This window comes from Podarcis raffonei, chromosome 3 (assembly GCF_027172205.1).
Source record: "Podarcis raffonei isolate rPodRaf1 chromosome 3, rPodRaf1.pri, whole genome shotgun sequence".
In the NCBI taxonomy this organism is placed as follows: domain Eukaryota; kingdom Metazoa; phylum Chordata; class Lepidosauria; order Squamata; family Lacertidae; genus Podarcis; species Podarcis raffonei.
Window position 1 is genome coordinate 95,608,125 of NC_070604.1, and position 10,768 is coordinate 95,618,892.

Here is a 10,768-nt window from a genome sequence, read left to right on the forward strand (position 1 = left end):
TGAATAGTTTGACCAAAATAATGGGTTGGTTGTTTTTAAAAACGAGGAAGGTACAGCTAGAGGTGAATAAAACTTTTGCCTTCATGTAAATAGGCATGCCTGTTGTTTTTGCCCATGGAGTTTTCTTGGCAGGGATACTGGAGTGGCTTGCCGGTTCCTGCTCCAGGTGGATCACATTTAGTCTAAACTCTCGGCTATGACCTGTCCGTCTTGGGTGGCCCTGCATGACATAGCTCATAGCTTCTCTGAGTTATTCAAGCCCCTTTGCCATGACAAGGCAGTGATCACCTTGCCGACAAAGGTCCGTATAGTTAAAGCTATGGTTTTCCCAGTAGGGATGTATGGAAGTGAGAGCTGGACCATAAAGAAGGCTGATCGCTGAAGAATTGATACTTTTGAATTATAGTGCTGGAGGAGACTCTTGAGAGTCCCATGGACTGCAAGAAGAACAAACCTCTCCATTCTGAAGGAAATCAGCCCTGAGTGCTCACTGGAAGGACAGATCGTGAAGCTGAGGCTCCAATACTTTGGCCACCTCATGAGAAGAGAAGACTCCCTGGAGAAGACCCTGATGCTGGGAAACATTGAGGGCACAAGAAGAAGCAGACGACAAGATGGTTGGACAGTGTTCTTGAAGCTACCAACATGAGTTTGACCAAACTGCGGGAGGCAGTGAAAGACAGGAGTGCTTGGGCATGCTCTGGTCCATGGGGTCATGAAGAGATGGACACAACTAAATAACTAAACAACAAAATAGGCATGCTCAAACTGATATATGCACTGATGAAAAACTGTGTAATTGATCAGTATATATGTGTAGGAATAAAGTGAGTTAAGCCATTAATGTGCATAAGAAGTGGCTGTTGATGCATATTCATCACCTCTGGTTGACTGCTTCTAGACTAGATTAAGAACATGTTTCTTAGGAGAGTAGACACATTTACCACAGAATATTCATATTGTCCAGAGAATAAACAAAATTGTAGTTTCCCAAGCTAGAGAATGTGTATACTTTCAAGAGAATGTGGATTTTTTCCTTCTCCTGGGGAGATGATGTACACAATGGTTATGATATATGATGAGTGCTTGTTATGCACATTAACCATACAATTCACATTGCCCCTAACATGCATACCTCAATATTGCCAGCATTCTTAGTCTTACACATTTCACAATTCTCCTATATGACTTCTACTCAGTTTCCAATTATTTCTATTAGAGGGAGAAACATTGACTTATTACTCAATACCAGGAATCAGTCAGATCTTAACAAAATGTTATACTTTGGATAGGCTACCAAGGTATACAAAGGGTCTAGTCTGTGCCTCACATTAGCCTTTTATCCAGCTTGAGGTTTCATAGTCTTGGACTAAAGAAAACAGGAAACCGACAATTGTTATATCAGTTTATGAGCCAATGCTGGAAGACACACGACAAAAGATATGGCCATGTAGACAACTTGAGAAAGTTGTGGTATTTCTGAAACTGCCTGTCTTAGAACCAGTTGTTGGGGTGGCAGCCCTCCCTGAAAACAAACAGCTTTCCAGGGCCCATAATTGCATCCATAGATACATGGATGGAAAAAGTTCTGCTGGAACAAGAAGTCCATCTTGCCAATGACTAAGTAGGAGATAAGTAAGGATTCCTACAAGAACCATCTGTTTGATGGCAAAGAAGGCAAACTAGGCAACATTCCTTTAGAAAGATAGCATACTCAAAGCTGAATTGTGAGGATTTTTAAAATAATAATAAAAGCCCCTTTCCTAACAAGTTGCTAGGTCAACGAAGCTCCACACCAATTGTGGGAATTGCAACGGCTATGTGTTAAGATGGAGGATGATTTAGTTTGTTTCCACAGTTTTAAGAGAACTCACCTAAATCATACCTATTGGACTTCTACACAGATCAGAACATAATTATCCTTTAGATTTCACACTTAACTGAAATTTGCGATACAGTTCTCTGAACAAAAAATGTACAAAAATGTGTGAACAGGTGCATATTTCAGGATGAAATACCTTTATAAACACACACATGGTGATAATATACATATCTATAGAAGTATTTTGTGATTTAAGTATTGATTTAAATATGGATTCTCATATAGATCTTTTTGTGTGTCTAGAATGTAGACTTCTGTAGAAAAGGTAAGCGTTTACCTCAGTTGCTTTTGCCTCTGACACACTGGCAGGTGAACCTATGAGAGAATCCAGCCCTTAGGACACTGAAGAGAAAGTCTCCCACTCCCTGGTTTAATTTATTTTCGGAATTGCTTGTGATTTTGCTAACCATTGTTTTCAATATATGGCATTTTATTGAAATTGTGTTTTATAGCTTTGTATATTATGTTAGCTGTGTTAGCAAGGCTTTTGGCTCTGAAAGGCAGCACGTTTTAAAATTAAATTAAATTAAATTAAAAACCTCCGTTTGCCACCAAATGCTCATTCAACAGGCTCCCCGAGAAGTGTGCTTGTGTGAAGTATGTGTTTTCAAATACCAGTTTGTCACATACAAACTTTACAGTCAAGGGCATTCTTTTAAAAAAATCCAATATGGGCCTAAATGGTTTAAAAACAACAACAACCATGTAACTAATGCACTGATCTGGTGTTCCGTTTCGGTTGCTGTGTGCTCTCCCATCCAGAAAGATTTCACTTTAATGAATGGCACCGATGTCGCACAAAACACAGCTGTGGAATTCTCTGGCACAAGGTGTAGTGATGGCATAGGGATGTACGCAGTGCCATCAACGTGAATGACTTTAAAGGGGTTACTGGCCCATTCACAGAGGATAAGCATATTAATAGCCCCTAGCAATGATGGTTTATAGATGCCCCCCAGTATCAGAAACTATTGCACTTATTTGCTATTGTGCTTATATCCTTCTTGTGAGTTTCCCATGGGCATCTAGTGAGCCAGTGTGACGACAGAATGCCGAACTAGGTGTGCCTTTGTAGCAGCAGGGCTGCTGCATTCTTTAATTCAAGTAACTGGAGGGATAAAACACTGTGTTTCTTATTTATTATTGCATGGTAATCAAAACTTTAAATGACATGGCAGGGGTCTGTGTCTTTTGAGCTGTTTAGTTCTGGTCGGCTGGTTGGTTAGCTAGCTAGGAAACAAACAAAACAAACAAAAAAGAGTTCCTACACAGCATGGAAAAAACATTACCCTACAAGGTAATTTAGTATGTCATTCACTGACACCCCTTTGTAAATTGCCGTCAATCGGCCGTATGTCCATTCTGTGTTGGAAACGGATCCAAAAGGTCTGTATTGCATATACATAGATGGGAAAGCCACAGCGATTAACTACACCCATGCTTCATTTGTTCCCTTTTGGAAACCGCTCATCAAACCACCGTCGGAATGGGTGTGTCATGTGTATTGTGGAGATACAGTGTGGACAGAGAGGAAGGAGAGACGCACAATTATCCCTTTACGCTGGGAAAGCTGATCCAACAGCCTTGACCAAGAACCAGGATGTTCCCATGTATGTTGTCATAGTATCTAGTAGCTTATACAACAACAACAAGAAAACTAAAGTGACCGCAATCTACCAATTTGTTCAAAGACCTAACTAGAACCTTCAAATAAATCACCGTGTAGGCCTGGGTGTCATGCTCCAGAGTAATTCAGAAATTTAACTTTGGCTGCAGCCTTCAAGCGTCTCTCTCTAAGGACTCAGGCTGTAGTCTTATAATACTTACCTGAGACTCGATGAGCAAGCCTCATTGGACTCAGTGGGACTTATTTTTTAGTAATTCAAAGGACTGAGTGTAAGGGACTTCGAGATAGTGTGCATATAGCCCCAGGCTGAATGTCCAGCAATTAAGCAGCCCTTGGAAGGACCTCTGCCTCAAACTCTACAGGGCTGGGAAGCCTCTTTTCTTTTGAGGGCTGCGTCCCCTGTTGGGGTGACCTTTCAGAGGCTGCATGCTAGCAGAAAGCAGGGCCACCCATTTTTTCTTTAAGTTGTGGATGAACATATCAGACGACACAGCGATTCTTCAAACAGCTCTTGTTTATTCACAGGCCAGAACAGAACTGAACTGAAGGGTTCAGCCAGCCTGCTTATATAGAGCTCCACTAGAATGCAACAGTAACCATTTTCTGTAACTATCCAATCACTGAATGTCACTTTCAATCCCTTATTTGCATATGTGGACCTGAGTGAAAACTATCTACAGTATCCCCCTGCTGGCCCAGGGTGAGAACTTCAGTACATAACATTTTCCTCTTTCAGCCCTCCTCCTTTCCCTCTTTTCCTATCCATCTTACCATTCCTCTTCCACACAATGACCAGGTACAGGGACAATTAGGTACTCTTCCGTATCCTTGGTGAGGTGGTGATGGAGAAACCAGGAGCTAAAAATACCTTTCAAAACACACACTCACAAAGCACCGCATACCACTGTTTGTTTCTTTCATCCTTAATACAGAGAACTGACTTTATGGATTAGACTCTTAAAAAGCATATTGTGATTGGATCAAACAATATTTTCATATTCTGCTCTTCAAAGGCCTGCTCTCGGCCTCAGTTCCACATGACAGGATTTTATCTGGCACTATAATGAAAACCAAAAGAAAGGGAGAAATCAAGAAAGAAAGAAATCACTGGGAATGAATAATGCGAACTGATTCCTCCCCCCGCCACCCAGTCTTCTCGCTGCTCCAAGGGCTGAATGCTGAAGAACTCAAAGAAAACATAGCCAGAGTCTCAGGAGATGCTGTGTCAACAACGCCTCCTTCTGTTGGCGCATTGCAGTATCTGTTTAACTAATCAGGGGGAAATTTATCATACAGGATTTGGTGGGGTTGTTTGTGGAGTCTCTAAGCACAATAGTGCTGGATGTTCAGATGTCATCCGTGTGCCTCTGGAGATGAAACACCACAGCTGGTATAAAAACAAAGAGGTGCCAAAAACTGGATTTCAAAATAGAGGACTATCTTAGAAGAATGCAATTTTTAATGATTTACAGTGTGTGTGTGTGAGTGTGTGTGTGTGTGTGTGTGAGAGAGAGAGAGAGAGAGAGAGAGAGAGAGAGAGAGAGAGAGAGATGTATTTTTCATGACCGGATAAGCCAGTGCAAAACACACACACACACCTGCCACAATAACACAGCTACATGCGGTAACGTCAAATGGCTATTGAGCATTTATCCAAATCTCTGGAAAGGGTGCGATATTTTTTCAGGCAGCTGAACAACCATAGTAACGAATTCCTCTTACATCATATGTTAGGATGACATATTACGGCAAGTTTGCATATTTGTTTTGGGTTTTTGTTTTGCACGGAAATCTTACCATGAGGTGATGAATAAAAATTATCCTACTGTGGCTACTCATTCTTATAAACTGCATGTAGAGAAAATGAGACACAGTCTTGAAAAAGATGCTGGCTTGAGAGCCTCCTGGAGTGGAATCTGGGGGAAAAATGAAGAGGGGAAGTTATCTATTGGGTTTCCTACATTCCACCCCACTCTTCCAACAGTCCGTCATTTGCTAAAGAAAAGAAAGGAAAGGGTTATGCTGACATAATTCTCATATGAATTCTACAGGGCAAAGTATTTCTTGGAAAGTGTTTGTATTTCCTCCAGCAGCAACCTCTGGGTACCACCTCACTCTTCAGCTCAGGGCCTCTCAGTCTTTCTACCCCCAGGACTCACTTGAGATGACTGAAAATTGTGTGGAGGGTCCCCAGTCCCAAAATGGCAGTGCAGGGGCAGCACCAGTTATGGAAATGGTGGCGGATGGAGGCAAAGTTTGGTATAATCAGCTGGCAATTACTGATGTCACCTTCTGCTGATATCTAATCCATTTTCAGAAATTGCTAAATTCTTCCTCACAGTGTTTCTCCCGTGGCGAGGAGCTCCATCACTCATCATCCCACAAGCTAAGTCAAGACATTTGCTCTGGAGATATTGTGGCTCAGTTTTTAGTGGTGATTACATTTTCTTTTATATTTTCCCCTTCCCCATGTCTCTCAAATAATTTTCGCACAGCTCTATATTTTTATTCCATTCTTCTTTCACGCTCAGCTTGCAGCTAATTCTGCCTTCCCACCAGACCCTACAGTCCTTCATTGCTGGTCTTTTGAAATTCGCTTCTTACACCTCTGACAGATCCTCCCTCTTATCTTTGCACTTTCTATTCCCAGTTATTTATTTATGCATTATTAATTATTATCAATAAATATTAGCTTTTTATCTCACTTTTCAATTTCGTTGTTCTGTATGGGACAATGGCAATAAAGATTATCATACTTTCCAATTATCTTTAGTGCCTCCTGTGACCTTTCCTCATCTACTCCCACAAAATCTCTGTCTCCTGGGCAGTTTTAGTCAGCATGCATGGAGGTGCTGGTGTCGGCACCTGGCCCAACCGAAAGGTTATGGCACAGGTACTGTAGCGGGTAGGGCACTCAGGCCCACTGGTGAGTCGTGGGCCACTGTTTGAGGAATACCATATTGGCCTGAAAAGGCCTCACTTTCCCCCCAAATTCTGACCGTGAAAAGTTAAAGTGTGGCTTATATTCACGACCTTATGGTATGCAGCCAGGAGCACAGGGCAAACAGCGCCAGGAGCACGGCAAAGTGGTGCCCATCCCAAGCATAGTCCCCCATCCTCTCCCCCAAGGGCAGGAAGGGAGAGAGCAGGAAGGGGAATGGCCGGCGGCAATGCAGTGCGGCTCCCCCCGCCGAGTATGCAGCCAGGAGCAGCGAGGAATGGAATGGCTTATATTTGGGTATTTTTTCTTTTTTCTTTTCTCCCCTCCAATTTTAAAGGTGCGGCTTATATTCGAGTGCGGCTTATATTCGGACCAATACGGTACTTGTTCAGTCGATATTTTGACCCCCAGAAGGGGGGTAAGGAAGGCATCAGAAATTCCCTCACACAAGACTTCCTTCCACTCATGTTAGCAGTCGATAATCCTCAGATGGAGATTGCTAGGGACCCTGCTTTACATTTTCAAGTATTACAACATTTAAAGTGATAATCAACAAGGAGAATTCAGTGAAATACATATGCTTTTTTTTTTTTTTACTGCAGGGGGAAGGAATCCGATTAGAAAATTTGGAAACATAAAGTTCAGATATCTCATACACACTCACAATTGGGGGATGGAGGGATTATAAATCATAGTACATAATATCCAGCACCCAAGCAGATACTTTTAAATAGTGGAGAGGAATGGGCTATGGCATTTAATCTGCAGTATACCAGTCGCTCCAAGTATGACTCATAGCTCAAGTTCAAAGATAAAGATCAAAGAAGGGAAATATTCTTTGTGTGCCCGTGAGGTCAGATACCCACAGCAAACCCCGTAAAAGAAGGCAGTGAAAAGAGAGGCCCATATTTTGATTATAGGAATGACACCATTCCTTTAATAATGAATACCTCTCTATTTTGGCAATATGAAATCTGCTACGTGGCACAGATAAAACCTTGGATATCACTATTCTTCAGCTACTTTCCTGTCCACTGATGCTCAGTTTGGTCTCCACTCTTACACAGAACTGTTTGTTTTGTTGCACTCTGAAGAAAACGAATGGAAGTTCCCCCCTTGTCCCCCCAAGTAGGATCCTTTCTCATAATTTAAAATGAAGTTCACTCTTCATTTCCTTCTGCAAACATTCATAACCCACATTCCTCTTTTGCAGGAGCACAAAGGCTTGCAGATTCAGTTTTATCTCTGTTTACAATCCAGCCCAGAAACACACTTGGATGCATTTTGCTTGTTTACACTGATTTTCTTTGGATTAAGTGCTTCATAGGGCAAGCTAGAAGAGTAATTAGTAAATAGCAAAGGTCTTTTGCCCTCATGTCCTGTTTCTGGTCTTCCAATACACATCTGGCTGGCCATTGTGGGGAAGACAGGTTGCTTGATATGTCTTTTGTTTCATTCTGTTGGCTCTTATTTACTTAAGCCCCCTGAGAACTGAGCATGCTCAGAAGCCCCCACAGCCAATGTTGAGGGTACTTAAGCACCAGTTCATCAAGGCTGTGAGTAGGTTCAATGAGGGAGGGAAGTGACTTGCTCAAGGCCTGAACACAGGCCAATTAGTAGTCTTCTGCATGCTGTTGCACTCCTACTCCCATTGCCCATAGGCATAGCCATCATGGTTTATAGCCAGGGGGCTGATGGGAGTTGGAGTCCGGCAACATCTGCACTCACAGTTTAACATGTTCTGAAAGTAGGGATAGGGTCAGGGAGGTGGGTCTGTGGTCCTTTTCCACTCCAGCAAATATTCACCATATATAGCAAAAGAGTTCTCAGATTTTGGACTCAATCTCAGATCTTTATAGCAAAGAGAAAGAATTTTATGGAGGGTAGGAAACTGTTGTTCACTGTTCTGAATACAAATATCCCAAATGCACCCGTGACCCCCCAGATTGCATAATAAAGTCCCTACTGCAGTTTGGTTGAAGGGGGGGCTAGGGCTGAGGAATTATGCGTTCAGGGGCTTGCCGATCAGAAGGTCGGCAGTTTGAGTCCCCATGACGGGGTGAGCTCCCACTGCTTTGTCCCTGCTCCTGCCCACCTAGCAGTTCGAAAGCACGTCAAAGTGCAAGTAGATAAATAGATACTGCTCTGGTGGGAAGGTAAATGGCATTTCCGTGCACTGCTCTGGTTCTCCAGAAGCGGCGTAGTCATGCTGGCCACATGACCCAGAAGCTCCCTTGGCTAGTAAAGCAAGATAAATGCTACAACCCCAGAGTCGTCCGCGACTGGACCTAATGGTCAGGGGTCCCTTTACCTTTACCTTTACCTTTACCTTGAATTGTTGGGGGAATTTCAGTCTTCTCCATGAGAATATTCAGAGAAACCCCCCCGCCCATTTTGCCATCTATGAATTTTGTACTCAACTGTAAATCAAGTTTTGATATGGTATAATAGGATTTCAATATTGTTCAAGAAAGCCATAGGCTTAGCCCCTACTCCTTCCACTGCTCTCTTAGCCCATGGTTTCCTTCACCCACCAATATGAGCTAAAGGTATGAGTTTGATCACAAATTAAGTGACACAAAATATCTCAGGAGAGAATCTTCTGAGAAAAAAACTGTTGGATTCCCTGCCATATTTGACAAATTCTCTCCCCCTGCCCCCACTTGGTGCATGCATTTGACCATCCACAAATGGTGTGGGAAATTTTTGGAGACAGGTTTTGTTCAGCTCCAGTGATGATACATCACAACATGTAGGGGACATAAGATATGATGTCTGAGATTCCTTTCCGCATCCTGCTTCTCAAGCCCTTTTCCTTTTGTGCAGGGATGCAGAACTGGGTCTGGCCAATGAGCTGCATCATTACTTAGCCCATCCTTCATAGTCCAACTTGATAGGTAAGCGGGACCAGCCATGTGCCATTCCCCTGACACCAGGTAATGGACACCTGGGAATGCTATGACTACTGAACAGCTGGTGGGTTGTTACAGTGACCTCCTCTGAAGGTTGGCTCCCAATGCAAATCAGCTGATCAGCACTGGGAGTGTGCTTTCAAGGCTCTGTTTCAAACCACTTCCTAAAACAGATCTCCATTTTAGGAAACACTCTAAAACAGAGCAGGCCACTTTGAAGGAGCACTCCCTTTGAAGAGCCTTGCTTTGTTTGCATGAACCACTTCTGAAAACGGAGCTTTGAATGCAAACTGATTCATGAAAATGGAGCAAGCCCCTTTTGCCAGTCAGCTGATTGGCACTGGGAGTGCGCCTTCAAAGTGGCTCGCTCCATTTCAAGCCGCTTCTAAAACAAAGCAAGCAAGCCCCCCTCCGCAGCTGCCTGGCGCCACAAGGAGCCACACTCGACAAGGAGCCACGTATGACGTTATGGTTTATAGAAACGCTTTTCAATAAATAAATAGCAAAGATAAAACCAATAGGACTTGTAAAAACAACGCTAGGTAACTAAACCATGTGTCCGGATAGGCTTTCTTGACTTACCACAACCATCCATCAAGTGCAGAAACAGATGGGCAAGCCTCTTAAGCTGTAGCTGACTTTCGTTAATGTTTATAATTAAGCCATAAGACTTGACAAGCAGCACATTTCTGAGAGATTATCACACATCTCAGGTGCAGCATGAGGCAGGAGCCAAAAGCCAAGCGACTTCAGCTCCTCAGAAAGTGTGCAATAATCCCTCAGAAATCTATTAACCAGGAGTGCCTCATAGCTATTATGACATGGAAACTTCAAGGTAAAAAGGTCATACCTGTGTTTTTTATGAGGAAATGTTGACGCGTGCATGACATAGCCAGTGACCAATCAAAAACCTTCATTGTTACTCTCCGTTCTCAAGTAATTTCATAATAGCTAAATGTTGTAAAGCAACGTACTGTGATCTGCCTGTTAGCAGCTATTTGCTGGGCTAAATTTGTAAAAAGATGTGCATACTTTTCTCTTTCCAAAAACTCCTGTGAGCTAGGATTACATGCAGACATGTGTGTAGAATTAGACTAAGCATAAATAAAAATGCATTAATTCCATTAGGAATTCTCATATTTTTTAAAGTTAAACAAGTACAAGTGGGACCTGCAGCAAAGTGTTGCAGTGTATCCTCGCCTTCATGAGGGAATGCTCCTTCGAGCCAACTGTGCCTTCCTCTGGGATACCACAAGCTGTCAGGAGCGCAAGCAAATCATTTCACTCCCCCACATACCCCCATTTTCCATCTTCCTTTTCTAACCAACAGTCAACATTTGGTATTTACTGAGACGGCTCAGTTCTCAGTTTGGGGGGAAGGTTGACCCCTTAGTTATATTTTCCTA

The 10,768-nt window shown here is 42.7% G+C and overlaps 1 long non-coding RNA gene across 1 annotated transcript; it reads right to left on the reverse strand.

The window, feature by feature from the left end:
* Positions 1-4,445: 4,445 nt before the first annotated feature.
* On the reverse strand, positions 4,446-10,127 carry LOC128411645 (uncharacterized). Its single transcript, XR_008329864.1, has 3 exons — positions 9,945-10,127; positions 5,307-5,425; positions 4,446-4,567 (listed from the first exon to the last, which is right to left on the reverse strand). It is a non-coding gene; the product is annotated as an uncharacterized LOC128411645 (long non-coding RNA).
* Positions 10,128-10,768: the final 641 nt, after the last annotated feature.